We start from the raw sequence: 15,353 nt of genomic DNA, 5'->3' as shown, positions 1-15,353 counted from the left end.
GTATCAACCAATGAGTCATGTATGGTGAAGACAAACCCAGAGAAAATCGAAAGGATAGTAATACTATTTTATTTCCATTTATGGCATTTATTTCTCATAATATCACACAACTTTCATGATTAATCTGAATACAGAACATTGAAAATTGGAACCTAGCTGTCTGTGCTTAAAAAATCTTAATCTTCAGGGGCTTCCCTGGTGGCGCAGTGGTTGAGGGTCCGCCTGCCGATGCAGGGGACACAGGTTCATGCCCCGGTCCGGGAAGATCCCACATGCCGCAGAGCGGCTGGGCCTGTGAGCCATGGCCGCTGAGCCTGCGCGTCTGGAGCCTGTGCGCCGCAACGGGAGAGGCCACAACAGTGAGAGGTCCGCGTACCACAAAAAATCAAACAAACAAAAAAAACCTTAATCTTCAGGTAGATAGAATTTGATGAGAGCATTCAAATAGAAAAAGTAAAATCTGAAATTTTGGACAGGCTACTCTATATTTAGAGATATATTTCTATGAAATTCAGTTTGTACTTCATGGAAAACATTCTTAAACAAATGCAATGATAGACTTTGCTTTTGTTCAGGACTAAAACATTTTATACATTATATTTTTATATCTATAAAAAAGAAAGGCAGGCATTAAACAGTATTCCTATGGGTAAATGTCCTAATAACCATCAAAAAATTCCAGTAAAAAAGTTTACCATATGTGCTGAGGAAATATAAACAAATTCAAATATCTATATAAATTTCCATAATATTGTGAGTTAATATTTCTCTTGTTTGCAATACTCAACAATTTTTGCTCTGAAGAGTAGGGAATCTCTATCCCTGGTCTCCCCAGGGTCAATTTTGCTTCATGAGTAGCGACCCATCTCCCCCTAAACAACTGATTTCCTGTTTTGCCACACTTAATGAGGTGGAGTCAGATAATATATTGTTCTTACCATTTTTTAGTAGTACATTTTCAGCTTTTCCCTAGAACAACAAGTTTTTCCCTTTCTCCTTGATGGCAAAATCACATATGTGATTAGATAACATATGTATAAAAATGTATTTCCTATACTTTGGCTTTAATATTTTTGAATTCTATGATTTTCCCATTCACTCTCTTATTCAGCATCCTTCATACCAAGCTTAAATAGCACATCTGCAGCATAAAATGGGCTAAGCGTATGCACAATTCTTAGCAGTTGGCTAAACAGTACCATTTCTCCTTTTACTGATCCTGAATGTACCAACACCTTGAGCCACCATGGTTATGAAGCAACGCCTTGGAGCTTTTCTTCTATACATACAACTTACCTCCAGAAAAATGCTCTTAATTGTGACTAAACAGGTACAGCAAAAGTGCTCAGTACAAAGATAGCCCTGTCATTCTTCCTTTGCTTAAACAAGAGTGATGGATTACCTGCCAAGTAGGGATAAAGAGGCTAGTTAGGGAAAGATCTGTGTGGGAAGAGAGGAGGGGAGTGGGGAGAGGGAAGGGGAGGGGGAGAAATACACACAGAGAAGAAAATATAAAAGGAAAAGGATTGAAATAAGTTTCAAAGAAAGGAGAAAGGGAGTCAAATGCCATAATTTGTATAGTTGGATCAAATATTATAATATAGTTCTTCATGATCCATGAAAACAGGTAAAAAGCTGGGAGTAGACAGAATAATTCCCAGAGTTTACACAGGCTGAAAATAGTTTGCTTTCTTCTCAGAGGGAAGTAGATTCATAATATATCCAGCACTGGGTACAGTTCTCAGGAGGATCATGCCTTAGATTTTTCATCAGAAACCATGCATACCAGAAACAATGATAATAAAAATTTTAAGTGCAAAAGAAATCAGTTCTATACTTGGTGAAAATATCTTTCAAAAGTAAAATAAGGACATTTTTCAATATTAAAAGAGTTGAGAAAATCTGTTACCATAATTGTCTTAAAAAATTTAAAAGAATTTTTCTGACACAAAGAAAATGATAGATTGGAAGTTGGATAGGGTTGATTTAATGATTGGGTACAGTTCTTGTGAGGGCCAATATACTTCTGATTCACTGATATTCCTGGTGTCTACACCCAGACCTATTTTCCACTTGGTAGACCCTGGACTAAATGTCTATGGTTCAGTGCCTCGGGGGCTTTAAAAAATGATGCTCAGCTTTACAGCCTCTCAGCTTCCTCTTCTGGAAAGATATTCCTATAGGTAAGGAAGCCACAAAGCTATAGTCACTTCTCTGGGTTTCTCTTTTTCTATATCATGGCCCAGTAATTTTTCACTATCTTGTTAGCTCTCTGATATCTTCAAACAAACTTTTTATAAACATGCTTTTCAGGTAGAGTACAGAGGGTTTTTAAGGCAGGGGGTATATGGGAACTCTCTGTACTTTCTAGTCAATTTTGCTGTGAACTTAAAACTTAAAAAAATAAAAATTATTAAAAATATTTTTTCAGATTTTTAGTTTTACTCAAGTTAAGAGGGTGGTCCAAATACCTAATTTTCCATGATTGGAAATTTATTATTATTTTTTTATTTAACTGTAAATACCCCAATAAAACTAAAGCTTAAAATTGAAAAAACAACAGCATTCTGTTCTAATTCTTCTTTCCTCTTGCCCTCAATCTCTGTATTACTTCCCAATTTCTTACCTTCTGTTGCACAACTGCAGCATTTTTATAATGGTGATTATGAAACTATTCTTCAGGGAAATCAAGTGCAGTTATATATTCTTTGATTTGTTACTTTTTGTTGTTTTCTAGAGTTAATAATTGTTACCAAACTCCTTCCCACCCCCTCCTTGAGCTCTTTCTCCTGAAATACTTTGTGTCCTCTGATCTGGCCTGGTATCCTGGGAATTTTCTTCATCACTCTTCTTATTTGATCCTCTGTATCCTGGATCACATGGCTTATTCTTCTTGATTTTATTCCTTATTTTGAACAAAGCACAGTCTCTAGATTGTTAAGAGAAAAACTGTACATATCACAAAGTTTTTTTAGATATAAATTACCTGAAAATTCCTTTAAAAAGAAAAATAAGGAAACAAACAAACAGAAAACCTTGTACCTAGGTGAGATATCAGTTTGGAATAGTTGGAACTGGTTTCCCTCCAAACTTTTGAAGGCCATGTATTTACTGTCTTCTCTCATCTACCTATGCTGCTGAGAATGCTATTACAATTCCTATTCACTGACATTTTTCTTTTTCATTCCTTCTTTTTCTGGAAATTTCCCTTTGTTGTGAAAGTTCATAATAATGCTATTTTTATATATGTGTATTTTTAAATTCATTGGCCACATACTCAATGACCTATTTCAGCATAGATGCTTATGTTCATAATTCTAGGAAATTTTCATGTTTGATTTATTCCCTTCTAGTCTCTCTAATCTCAGTTCCTAGAATTCTTATTCGTTGAATACAGGATCACTGTAGGATCTGTATTTTTTACAAAATTAATCCTTGTCTTTCTCTTTAGTATTCTTTAAATCTCTTAAAATTTTATCTCTGTTATGTATTTAATATGTGAGAGATTATTATTTTCTCATTTTCTTCATTATACAATCCTTTTCAAGTTTCATGATCAGTATCAACTTATCTGATTATGCAATTTATAAATTTTAAATATTTCCTATATTTCCTTATTGTTTTTCCTTTCTATATGTTTTCCTTCTTCTCTCCCTCCACCCCCCCCCCCCACCGCCTTGTCTTTTGTATTACATTATTTCCTAGAATGGCTGGTGATCATTTGCAGTCCAATCATATTTAAAACTGAAAAACTAAGTAATTGATTGAAAGCTCTGTGTGCATTGGTGGGACTTATGAAGTGGTGGGTTTTTTCACGGAGTGTGCTGATGGGAATCCAGTTATTTCACTGGAATGTAGACAAATTTCAGAATGTAAAGATATTATCTTTGCTTAGATTCTCCAAAGAGGAAAGCATCTTCCATGATAAGTCTGTGTGTGTGTGTGTGTGCGTGTGTGTGTGCGCACGCGAGCGCAAGCGCGTGCATGCATGCTTGAGAAGGAGAGTCCAGGAGGGGAGGAGAGGTTGAGGAGGGACTTCGATCACTATGCCAGGGCTCTTGGAGATTTGCAGCAGAAGGGGACTGCCTAGCCACCAGTCATTTAGTAAGTTGGCTTTTAATCAACATCTCTATTTTCTCTAAAACATATTTCCCTGTCCTCTGTTATTCATGATATTCCTGGGTCTGGATGATTTATAGTTTAGTAAATTCCTCCACCTCTTGTTAGAAATATGGGGGAGAGGTGGTGACAGGAAGGAGGATAATTGACTCACAGCATGGGATGTGGGAGAAAATTGGGGGTCTAATTGCCCTTAGACTTTTCAACTATGGATTTATGATATCTACCTTGGAGTTTTGTTAGAACTTTATGCTATGTTTAAACTTTTATATTATGTAGGGAGAAATGGTTTGGTTTGATAAAACTATGAGCTGATAAAATTTTCAAAATGATGGATAGTTTCTTTTTTCCCAACCAGAAACCAGAGTTCTCTTCATAATTAAAGTTATATTGAGTAAAAATTCAATTTTAATGATTTCAATATGCCACTCTTCCTAAAGCAAACTTCATTTATTATATGTCAAAAACCAAAGTAAATGTGTGATATTAAGAGTGTAGAACCTTCATGAATGATTCATTGTTTAGTATATTAACTTGTTAAAGGGAAAATTAGAGTCATAATTCTTCTATATCTAACTTGAAACTTATTTTTGTGTAAGGAAAAGATAAATGATTCTTTTTTATATTTCATATATCCTAAATAAAACAATGATTGTTGAATAAAATAAATCTTAGCATATAAAAAAAGCTTCAAAATTAATTTCTAGTTTTTCTTGCCCTAAAACGTATTGAAAACTATTTCACATCAAAGGGACATGCTATAATTTTGTATGTTAATAGAAATTTTGTACAAATGTTGCTTTACAAGTTAGTATTTTGAATGACATACTTTTAAGGTAATCAAGCTTAGGAGTCCTTGCATTAGGAAACTTAAAGCTAACCTGATTTTTATGCATTTAAATGCATTTGGATTTTGTATGAGTAATTTTACAATGATAGAGTCTGTAATTTATGGGAGTGTTGTGTGCTTTTCATAAATCTTCATCCTTTAATAGATCCAGTCAACCAACAAAAACTGGTTGATTCTTTCTCATAAGAGCCCAGACTATTAATTTTTTCATTCTTCACATTCAAATGATTTCCTCCAGGATTAATGTTCTGAAGTATTTTTCCATTTTACAAAGACAGAAGTCTAAAGTCTTTGGAATAGTTTGATAATCTTCTATGATATAATCCCTACCTAGTTCTCCAAGTTCATAATTTACCAATTCTTCACAGGGTTCTTCAATCCAGTTTTTAGAACATCACTGCTTTTGTGACAAAAAATGACATTTCTCACTTCTTTTATTGTCACAATGCATAGGTGATGTGCCCATTAAATATTTGATAAGTGAATTAAAGACTGAGTGAAATCTGGTTCCACTATCACTCCTTTTGTAAAATGTTTGCTGATCTATTACTCATTTATGTAACTTTCTTCTGTTCCAATGACATTTTGAATTTACACCAATATGGTGCTTATGACATTCTTAAAGATAATTGAGTATGAATTTATCACTAACCACCTCTAAACTGTAGACTTTTTTTTTTTTTTTTAGAAGATGTTGGTTGTAGGAGTTTAGTAATTCATTTATTTATTGTTGCTGTGTTGGGTCTTCGCTTCTGTGCGAGGGCTTTCTCTAGTTGTGGCAAGCGGGGGCCACTCTTCATAGTGGTGTGCGGGCCTCTCACTATCGTGGCCTCTCTTGTTGCTGAGCATAGGGTCCAGATGTGCAGGCTCAGTAGTTGTGGCTCACGGGCCTAGTTGCTCCGTGGCATGTGGGATCCTCCCAGACCAGGGCTCGAACCCGTGTCCCCTGCATTAGCGGCAGATTCTCAACCACTGCGCCACCAGCGAAGCCCCTGTAGACTTTTAATTATATGCTATTTCTTGTCTTTTAATTCCCTACCTTATGAGTGCTGTTAGTCTTATTTATTGCTGAATAGCAAACTACTCTAAAATTTAGTAGTAGACTTAAACCATTCCAAAACTTGATGACTTAAAACAACAGCCATTTTATTTTTTCCTATGATCAGGAATTCAGGGAGAACTTAATATATGATGGGTTTTCTTTGCTCTTCATTGAGGCTGTGGAATTAATTTGGCTTGATATGTCTGACCCTACAACTAAAATGGTTGGAATGCTTGAGACCTCTGCACTCATAGTCCATTATCTATCAGAACTTCTCTCCCCTTACGGTTTTGCATACCTCTATTCTTCAGGACACTTATTGCCATCTAGCCTCCTCAGTATGACAGTCTAGGCTTTTTTTATGTGGTGCTTGAAGTTTCCTAAGAGGGTGAGAAAGGAAGTTGCAAGATTTCTTAAAACCTAGTCTCCAAAGTCACTTCTACGTCATTCTACTTGTAAAAATCACAGGGCCATCCATATTCATTGTAGGAGAAATAGATTCCAGCTGTTGACAGGAGGAGTGGCAAATTCCATTGCAAAAGTGAGAGATCATGGCATCTATCTTTGAAAATAATATTCCACAGTCACTTTATGTATGATAATTGACTGGCTGCTTATTTGATGTTTCTCATCTGGAAAAGAGAAATTGGAATAATTGGTTTCTAAGATACCTTTCACTCTAAAATATTGCATAAGCTCTTTGGGCCTAATGGATATGTTTAATAAGTAGGAAGTATGACTTTCTACTTATATTTTCTGGGCTGCTTTTCTAAGCAGGCTAATAAATAACCAAGACAATGGTAAAGAGAACATCACTCTTGCTAAATTTTTTTTAAAAATTTTATTTATTTATTTATTTATTTATGGCTGTGTTGGGTCTTAGTTTCTGTGCAAGGGCTTTCTCTGGTTGTGGCAAGTGGGGGCCACTCTTCATCACGGTGCGTGGGCCTCTCACTGTCGCGGCCTCTCTTGTTGCGGAGCACAGGCTCCAGACACGCAGGCTCAGTAGTTGTGGCTCACGGGCCTAGTTGCTCCGCGGCATGTGGGATCTTCCCAGACCAGGGCTCGAACCCGTGTCCCCTGCATTGGCAGGCAGATTCTTAACCACTGTGCCACCAGGGAAGCCCCAACTCTTGCTAAATTTTTAATAAAAGTTAAAATAATTACCCTGAATTTGCAAAATTTTCTTTAATTTTTTTCTATCTCCATAAGCATTACTCAGGAAGATGGGTTCTCTACTATGAAAGTTGTTAACAGTTTTGATATTGGTAATAATCATGTTGTCAATCTGATCTATGCTAGATAAATTAACAAGCAAGAAGAAGCAATTTTTTAATACTGATATACACATTTTTCAAAGAGTGCATATAGGTGATTTTTATAGAGAATTATTAATTCATACATTGTATTTACTTATAATTGTGGGATTACAAATGTGTGATATGATATGGAAATTCTTTTTTATTAACTGTCTACAAGCACACTTTCAATAAACAACATGTAAGTTTTTCCTGATTCTTTTCCAGTTTTTCTGTATTATGTTTGTTCTGATTATATTATTAGGAAACATTTTGAGGGAGACTATTGAATTTATTGATAAATTTGGGCTTGTATATCCTTTTCTATTTTATTATTATTTTTATTCTTGGCCCTAATTTTTTTTTTTTTAGCAACTTTACTGGAATATAATTGCATTACAATGTTGTGTTAGTTTCTGCTGTATAAAAAAGTGAATCAGCTATACGTATACATATATCCCCATATCCCCTTTCTCTTGCGTCTCCCTCCCACCCTCCCTATCCCACCCCTCTAGGTGGTCACAAAGCACCAAGGTGATCTCCCTGTGCTATGTGGTTGCTTCCCACTAGCTATCTATTTTACATTTGGTAGTGTATATATGTCCATGCCACTTTCTCACTCCGTCCCAGCTTACACTTCCCCCTCCCTGTATCCTCAAGTCCATTCTCTACATCTGTGTCTTTATTCATGTCCTGCCCCTAGGTTCTTCACAATCATGTTTTTTTCTTATATTCCATATATATATGTTAGCATACAGTATTTGTTTTTCTCTTTCTGACTCACTTTACTCTGTATGACAGACTCTAGGTCCATCCACCTCGCTACAAATAACTCAATTTCATTTCTTTTTATGGCTGAGTAATATTCCATTGTATATATGTGCCACATCTTCTTTATCCATTCATCTGTCGATGGACACCTAGGTTGCATCCACGTCCTGGCTATTGTAAATAGTGCTGCAATGAACATTGTGGTACATGACTCTTTTTGAATTATGGTTTTCTCAGAGTAACTGCACAGGAGTGGGATTGCTGGGTCATATGGTAGTTCTATTTTTAATTTTTTAAGGAACCTCCATACTGTTCTCCATAGTGGCTGTATCAATTTACATTCCCACCAACAGTGCAAGAGTGATCCCTTTTCTCCACACCCTCTCCAGCATTTACTGTTTGTAGAATTTTTTGATGATGGCCATTCTGACCGGTGTGAGGTGATACCTCGTTGGAGTTTTGATTTGCGTTTCTGTAATGATTAGTGATGTTGAGCATCCTTTCCTGTGTTTGTTGGCAATCTATATATCTGCTTTGGAGAAATGTCTATTTAGGTCTTCTGCCCATGTTTGGATTGGGTTGTTTGGTATTTTGATATTGAGCTGCATGTGTTGCTTGTATATTTTGGAGATTAATCCTTTGTCAATTGCTTCATTTGCAAATATGTTCTACCATTCTGAGGGTTGTCTTTTCTTCCTGTTTATGGTTTCCTTTGCTTTGCAAAAGTTTTAAAATTTCATTAGGTACCATTTGTTTATTTTTGTTTTTATTATCATTTCTCTAGGAGGTGGGTCAAAAAGGATCTTGCTCTGATTTATGTCATAGATTGTTCTGCCTGTGTTTTCCTCTAAGAGTTTTATAGTGTCTGGCCTTACATTTATATCTTTAATCCATTTTGAGTTTATTTCTGTATATGGCATTAGAGAATGTTCTAATTTCATTCTTTTACATGTATGTAGCTGTCCTGTTTTTCCAGCACCACTTTTTGAAGAGGCTGTCTTTTCCCCATTATATATTCTTGCACCCTTTATCAAAGATAAGGTGACCATATGTGCATGGGTTTATCTCTGGGCTATACTGTTCCATTGAGCTATATTTCTGTTTTTGTGCCAGTACCATACTTTTTTTTAACATCTTTATTGGAGTATAATTGCTTTATGGTGGTTTTGATTACTCTAGCTATGTAATGTAGTCTGAAGTCAGGAAGCATGATTCCTCTAGCTCCGTTTTTCTTTCTCAAGATTGCTTTGGCTCTTTGGGGTCTTTTGTATTTCCATACAAGTTGTGAAATTTTTTGTTTTAGTTCTGTGAAAAATGACATTGGTAGTTTGATAGGGATTGCATTGAATCTGTAGATTGCTCTGGGTAGTATAGTCATTTTCACAATGTTGATTCTTCCAATCCAAGAACATGGTATATCTCTACGTCTGTTTCTATCATCTTTAATTTCTTTTATCACTGTCTTATAGTTTTCTGCATACAAGTCTTTTGTCTCCTTAGGTCAGTTTATTCCTAGGTATTTTATGCTTTTTGTAACAATGGTAAATGAGATTGTTTCCGTAATTTATCTTCCAGACTTTTCATCATTCGTGTGTAGGCATGTAAGAGATTTCTGTTCATTAATTTATATCCTGCTACTTTACCAAATTTATTGATTTGCTCTAGTAGTTTTCTGGTAGCATCTTTAGGATTCTCTATGTATAGTATTATGTCATCTGCAAACAGTGACAGTTTTGTTTCTTCTTTTCCAATTTGGATTACTTTTATTTCTTTTTCTTCTCAGATTGCTGTGGCTAAAACTTCCAAAACTATGTTGAATAACAGTGGTGAGAGTAGGTAACCTTGTCTTGTTCCTGATCTTAGTGGAAATGGTCTCAGTTTTTCACCATTGAGAACAATGTTGGCTGTGGGGTTGTCACATATGGCCTTTATTATGTTGAGGTAAGTTCCATCTATGTCTACTTTCTGGAGGGTTTTTACCATAAATGGGTGTTGAATTTTGTCAAAAGCTTTTTCTGCATCGATTGAGATGATCATATGGTTTTTATCCTTCAACTTGTTAATATGGTTTATCACATTGATTGATTTTCATATATTGAAGAATCCTTGCATTTCTCAGATAAAACTCACTTGATCATGGTGTATGATCCTGTTAATGTGTTGTTGGATTCTGTTTGCTAGTATTTTGTTGAGGATTTTTGCATCTGTGTTCATCAGTGATATTGTCCTGTGGTCTTCTTTCTTTGTGACATCCTTGTCTGGTTTTGGTATCAAGGTGATGGTCGCCTCGTAGAATGAGTTTGTGAGTGTTCCTCCCTCTGTTATATTTTGGAAGAGTTTGAGAAGGCTAGGTGTTGGCTCTTTTCTAAATGTTTGATAGAATTTGCCTGTGAAGCCATCTGGTCCTTTGCTTTTGTTTGTTGGAAGGTTTTTTTTTTTTTTTTGGCTGTACGCAGGCCTCTCACTGTTGTGGCCTCTCCCGTTGCGGAGCACAGGCTCCGGACGCGCAGGCTCAGCAGCCATGGCTCACGGGCCCAGCCACTCCACAGCATGTGGGATCTTCCTGGACTGGGGCGCGAACCTCTGTCCCCTGCATCGGCAGGAGGACTCTCAACCACTGCGCCACCAGGGAAGCCCTGTTGCAAGGTTTTTAATCACAGTTTCAATTTCTGTGCTAGTGATTGGTCTGTTTATATTTTCTATTTTTTCCTGGTTCAGTCTCTGAAGGTTGTCCTTTTCTAAGAATTTGTCCATTTCTTCTAGAGTGTCTGTTTTATTGACATGTAGGTTCTTGTAGTAATCTCTCATGATCCTTTGTATTTCTGTAGTGTCAGTTGTTACATCTCCTTTTCCTTTCTAATTCTGTGGATTTGCGTCTTCTCTCTTTTTTTTACTGATGAGTCTGGCTAATGGTTTATCAATTTTTTTTTTTCTTCTCAAAGAACCAGCTTTTACTGATTTTGCTGTTGTTTTCTTTGTTTCTTTTTCATTTATTTCTTGTCTGATCTTTATGATTCCTTCTGCTAACTTTGGGGGTTTTTTCTTCTTATTTCTCTAATTACTTTAGGTGTAAGGTTAGGTTGTTTATTTGAGATGTTTTTTGTTTCTTGAGGTAGGATTGTATTGCTATAAACTTCCCTCTTAGAACTGCTTTTGCTGCATCCCATAGATTTTAGGTTGTCATGTTTTCATTGTCATTTGTTTCTAGGTACTTTTTGATTTCCTCTTTGATTTCTTCATTGATATCATGTTTATTTTGTAGTGTATTGTTTAGCCTTCATGTGTTTGTGTTTTTTACTGTTTTTTTCCTGTAATTGATATCTAGTCTCATAGCGTTGTGGTTGGAAAAGATACTTGATATGACTTCAATTTTCCTAAATTTATCAAGGCTTGATTTGTCACCCAAGATATGATGTATTCTGGAGAATGTTCCATGAACACTTGAGAAGAATGTGTATTCTGTTGTTTTTGGATAGAATGTCCTATAAATATCAATTAAGTCCATCTTGTTTAATGTATAATTTAAAGCTTGTGTTTATTTTATTTATTTTCATTTTGGATGATCTGTTCATTGGTGAAAGTGAGGTAAAGTCTCCTACTATTATTGTGTTACCGTTGACTTCCCTTTTATGGCCGTTAGCTTTGTTTTATATATCGAGGTGCTCCTATGTTGGGTGCATACATATTTACAATTGCTATGTCGTCTTCTTGGATTGATCCCTTGATCATTATGTAATGTCCTTCTTTGTCTCCTGTAACATTCTTTATTTTAAAGTCTATTTTGTCTTATATGAGATTGCTACTCCAGCTTTCTTTTGATTTCCATTTGAATGGAATATCTTTTCCCATTCCCTCACTTTCAGTCTGTATGTGTCCCTAGGTCTGAAGTGGGTCTCTTATAGACAGCATATATACAGGTCTTGTTTTTGTATCCATTCAGCCAGTCTATGTCTTTTGGTTGGAGCATTTAATTCATTTATATTTAAGGTAGTTATCGATATGTATGTTCGTATTACCATTTTCTTAATTATTTTGGGTTTTTTATTGTAGCTCTTTTACTTCTCTTGTGCTTCCTTCCTAGAGAAGTTCCTTTAGCATTTGTTGTAAAGTTGGTTTGTTGGTGCTGAATTCTCTTAGCTTTTGCTTGTCTGTAAAGGTTTAAATTTCTCTGTCGAATCTGAATGAGATCCTTGCTGGGTAGAGTAATCTTGGTTGTAAGTTTTTCCCTTTCATCACTTTAAATATGTCCTGCCACTCCCTCCTGGCTTGAAGTTTTTTTGCTGAAAGATCAGTTGTTAACCTTATGGGGATTCCATATGGTATTTGTTGCTTTTCCCTTGCTGCTTTTAGTATTTTTTCTTTGTATTTAATTTTTGATAGTTTGATTAGTATGTGTGTTGGCATGTTTCTCCTTGGATTTATCTTGTATGGGACTCTCTGTACTTCCTGGACTTGATTGACTATTTTCTTTCCCATTTTCGGGAACTTTTCAATTATAATCTCTTCAAATATTTTCTCAGTCCCTTTCTTTTTCTCGTCTTCTTCTGGGACCCCTATAATTCGAATGTTGGTGCTTTTAATGTTGTCTCAGAGGTTTCTGAGGTTGTTCTCAATTTTTTTCATTCTTTTTTCTTTATTCGGCTGTGCAGTAGTTATTTCCACTATTTTATCTTCCAGGTCACTTATCCGTTCTTCTGCCTCAGTTATTCTGCTATTGATCCCTTCTAGAGAACTTTTAATTTCATTTATTGTGTTGTTCATCACTGTTTGTTTGCTCTTTAGTTCTTCTAGGTCCTTGTTAAACATTTCTTGTATTTTCTCCTTTCTACTTCCAAGATTTTGGATCCCCTTTACTATCATTACTCTCAATTCTTTTTCAGGTAGACTGTCTATTTCCTCTACATTTGTTTGGTCTGTTGTGTTTTTACTTTGCTCCTTCATCTGCTGCATATTTCTGTGTCTTCTCATTTTGCTTAACTTACTGTGTTTGGGGTCTCTTTTTGCAGCCTGCAGGTTCATAGTTCCCATTGTTTTTGTTGTCTGCCCCCAGTGGCTAAGGTTGGTTCAGTGTAGGTTTCCTGGTGGAGGGGACTGGTGCCTGTATTCTGGTGGATGAGACTGGATCTTGTCTTTTAGTGGGCAGGACCAGTCCGGTAGTGTGTTTTGGGTTGTCCATGAGCTTATTATGATTTTAGGCAGACTCTGTGCTAGTTGGTGGGGTTGTGTTCCTGTCTTGCTAGTTATTTGGCATGGGGTGTCTAGCAGTGGAGCTTGCTGGTCATTGAGTGGAGCTGGATCTTAACATTGAGATAGAGATCTCTGGGAGAATTCTCACTGACTGATATTACATGGGGCCAGGAGGTCTCTGGTGGTCCGATGTCCTGAACTTGGCTCTCCCATCTCAGAGGTTCAGGCCTGACACCCAGCTGGAGCACCAAGACCCTGTCAACTTCATGGTACTATAGGATTTCATTTACAGGATATTCTGGAAAAAACAAAAGTACAGGGACAGAAATCATACCAGGTGATGCCAACGCTGGTGGTGTGGGGAGGGAAGAGTGTTGACTGAAAATCTATTTTATTCTTATAATAATTCATTTTACTATATTTTAAAAAATTTTATGTGTTTTTATGTGTCATAAATATGGAAAATGTTTTTTCTTTACTTTAATGCAAGAAGCTTCCTCCTGGAATACTTCAAGCTAGGACAATGAAGAGTAGACACAAATCTTACAGTTGCTAAATTATTCTTGATTGTTTACTTCCTCTTCAGAATGTACTATTATTCACTCTATAAACAATGGCTTATAGGAGGAGAAAAATAATGATTGATTTCTAGTCCCTCCCATCTTAATAATGAGTTGTATGGCTGTCTTTTTCTATTGAGAAATGCATTGATCCATACACCCCTGTTGATATATAAGTAGAAAGTTGGATATGATTTAGAAGAAATTACTCCACAAAGAAATGCCAGCTAAACAAGAATTTTTTTCGTATATTTTCTCCTCATTAACACAATCTTTTAGGCCATTATTTCAAATAATTATTTTTCACATTTCATACTCATGACTTGGTGTTTTTTTTTAGTTTCATAAAACCCTGCTTCTGGTGACTTTTACACCTTATATGTGCTTTCTGTAAGAAGCATATTTTAGGAAAGTCACACAGCAATTGAGTTACTCAACAGAATTTAAAGCCCAAGATCTTCAAAGCCCAAGATTGATATAACTTTCAGATATCAGAACTATGTCCTAGCAGATTAAAGATCTGGAAGTGACTGGGATTTGTGTCATTAATCTGAAGAAATCTTTACCTGCAACTATCCTATCCTATGGACATGTCAGTGTCAATTCAGAAAGAACGCAACACTACTTGAATATCCAGCTAGAAGTAAATTGCCAAACTACAGTTTTTCCCTTTTATTCTTCTTTGTATATTTTACCTACTATCTTTATTTGCTTAATTTTATTTCTTGGTGTTTTATTTTTGTAAGTCAATGGTATTTCTATTTATATATGAAGTAGAATGCAATCCTATTATCTCCTTTGTACTTCATTATTACCATGATAAATTTAGTAGTTATACTGAAATGTTTTTATGTCACTAGGCTACTGTGAAATTCTAAAGGGAAATGTTTATTATATATATTTGTCAGAAGTTAGTAAGATAAAGAAAAATGAATCAATTCTGAATAAAAATGGTATGCAAACATTTTATCCTATAATCAGGAATGCATTGGAGTGAAAAGGACATATCATTTGAGAATGCAGTTACTTTATAACTTAAAAAGTTGAAGTTTAATTTCTATTGCTACACAGCATGACTTGACATAAATATTCTTTTCTTTTTTTTTTCTTAAATAGACTTCATGTTTTAGAACAGTTTTGGGTTCAGATCAGTACTAAGAATAAGGTTCACAGATTTTCCATATACTCCAAAATATATATAGCCTCCCCCCCAATATCAGCATCCCCCACTACAGTGGTACATTTGTTACAATTGATGAACCTATACTGACATCATTGTCACCCAAAGTCCACAGTTTTCTTTAGGGTTCACTCTTAGTGTTGTATATTCTATAGCTTTGGACAAATGTATAATGTATGTATCCACTATTATAGTTTTACACATGGTAGTTTCACTTCCCTAAAATTCCTTTGTGCTCTGCCTATTCATCACACCCCACTCCCAACCTCTGGCAAACACTAATCTTTTTATATCTCCATAGTTTTGCTTTTTCCAGAATTTCATATGGTTGGTATCATACAGTACA

This window comes from Grampus griseus (genome assembly GCF_964374135.1).
Source record: "Grampus griseus genome assembly, chromosome: 3".
Classification (NCBI taxonomy): domain Eukaryota; kingdom Metazoa; phylum Chordata; class Mammalia; order Artiodactyla; family Delphinidae; genus Grampus; species Grampus griseus.
This window is presented reverse-complemented; position numbering follows the sequence as displayed.